This window comes from Gallinula chloropus (assembly GCF_964237585.1).
Source record: "Gallinula chloropus genome assembly, chromosome: Z".
NCBI lineage: Eukaryota > Metazoa > Chordata > Aves > Gruiformes > Rallidae > Gallinula > Gallinula chloropus.
Window position 1 is genome coordinate 55,591,701 of NC_140089.1, and position 2,590 is coordinate 55,594,290.

Below are 2,590 nucleotides of genomic sequence, written 5' to 3' on the forward strand. Positions count from 1 at the left end.
TCCCTTATAGAAAAACCCGATTAAAATTAAAAAGGTGGAAAAGTATATTTACTTTCTCATCTCCTCAAGCCTCACTTCAGGAAACAAAAATTCTTACACTGACTCCTAGAGTTGGCATAATGTACACATAATAAAGGAATTTTGGAGGCTTCTACACTTACCAGCAAGTGCTAGCTCTGATTTCTTTGAACGACTTCATTAAGTCCTGAAACTATTTTTCAGCCTCAGAATAAAAATCCAGTCTTCTTCCTATGTATAAAAATCCCTGTACTGGTTTTTATGAAGACTAATTCATCTCTTATGATCCTATATAGGTCCCCTTAAGTTCAACCTGGATTTACCACAGCCCTGCCAAATACTCTTCCCATTACAACAACTAAAATCCTGCCATTGTGCAATGCACAAGCAACTCAAAGAGACGCTACATTGATGTGTACAGAGCTGTGCAATTAAACATGAGGCACAGTGCGACAGCAGCGAGTGTGGCTGCTCAGGGTACCAGGCAACAGCAAAGCTAATGAGCTATCTCCAACATTTTAAAGACTTTGGATGGGTTTAAAGATCATGTAGATTTGCTTCAATTTAACACAGAACAGGAGAATTTGGCTGTGTTTATCTGAAACACCCTTTAAAAAGTGGTGGTGCAACAGACAAATACAGAGTTGGACCTGATGATCTCTGGAGGTCCCTTCCAACCCCTGTGATTCTATGATTCTGTATTTTGGCATGCACACTGGCACATAAAGGTTTTTAATTGCAATTAGGCAGTGCTGAGAAACGCAGGTGCAATTTGTCACATTCCCATCCCAAGGAACTGAGCTGACCATGTGCTGGCAGTGACAACATGACAGTATCGTTACAAAGGCATGCAGCAACACCAACCCGTGCCACCAAGGCCGCAACAGAGAGCGCAGTTATTACCTTACCGCCTCGTGCCTTCCCGACAGATGCAGAACACCTCTTGCAGCCTGGCTTTCTCTCTGCCGATTATGGTGCTTTTACATTTGGCTGCAGGAAGGCACGAACTACAATAGAAATGGGTCAGGCCAAATTATGTTCATTTTACAATGTTATTTATCAACATGTACTTCCTTGCTGAGGCAAGTACTTCCAAAATGTCACGAGAGTACTGAACAAGCCCACGGTCATGGAAAAATTGCTTTCACCAGGGCTTGCTACAAAAGACTCAATAAAAAAACCCAACTAGAACAGCAATTCCAAATGTGGAAATAAAATGCAGCAATGAATATAACTGGTTTCCCTTCCTTCTGGACATATTCCCAGAACCATTTTCAGCAATCCTTGACGTCCTCCATCTTCGACTGTGGGAGCTTTCCTGATCTTTTGTTTATGACACTCACATTTGCACAAATTTGCCCATTCACAAAACTGCAGAAACGGCTTCTGCAGCCGTATCTAGTGGATCTAGCTGTATCAGTTGGAAATTGTCTTTGCATGTCCAAATGTGTTCCGATACCCTCTTTTCTGAATTGATTTCAGTGTAACACAGGAAGCCAGTGCCCTATCTGTTGAAGTTCCTTTCCTATTACTCCCCACCATACAACCACAATATAATGGCAAAAAGCTGAATGTTATTTTAACTCGCTCAAGAATTCATTCATGCCGACTGCATGCAACTCAGACCCTGAAAACGGCCTTCACTCAGGAAGCAGTTTCAAATTTTATTAGTTTCTCAAAGCATATTGCAGACATTTTTCCTTTCCTTGGCCTCTCAGGTAACATGCTGAGGTCCTGGCTTTAATGTGAGGCTGTTATTCTACTACAGATGGACAAGCAATGCTCAGTAAAGGGAAGGAACTAATTGACAGTTATAAAGTTGAACCTTTTAAATTCTTGTGTGAGCAGTCAAAAATAAATCAAAAGATCTTCATCAAGCCTGAGATTTTGAATGGAAAAAAAGATGGTTTCACTTGATCACATGATATCCCAGCAGCCAACCACAAGAAGGTATATAAAAAGAAGACTGGGCAGTTGCTCTCATTTTGACACAAAGAAAGCAAATTTCTGCAGAAGAGAATCCTAAAAATTCCCTAAAGCAGGCCAGGACAACCTTGGAGTATGCCATATTAGCAGCTTCTTAAGAGAAGTGGAATGGTGGGCCTACATCAGCACAATGAACCAGGTGCTGCAAAACAAGCTGCTGCCTTCTGTCTCCACTCTTACCACCTCTGAAAAAAAAAAAGAAGCCCAGGGCAACAAAAGGGAGAAAGAAAGTGGAAGTTCTTTAGTTTTAACTCTTGGTGGGACATATAAACCTACTGACGATTTCATATCCGCTTCCTTTGCATCATGAAGGATGCTGTAACCAGAAAATAAAAAGGCACCCTTCAACTCTACACTGCAAAATGAGGTAAAGGCACCTTTACTGAACATAAGAGTCCCTCATCGTCCTTTTAAGTTTAAGATACGAAGAAGTGCCCCCAGCAAGTCACCTCAAATGGCAGGCTCTGTTTCTTCAGATAGGCACATTTAAGCATGTGCCAAATCTGTAGCATGAAAATGTTAGTCCCAGTAAACAAATGATCATCAGCTGTATTAAAAACATAAACCTTTAAAATACATACAATCC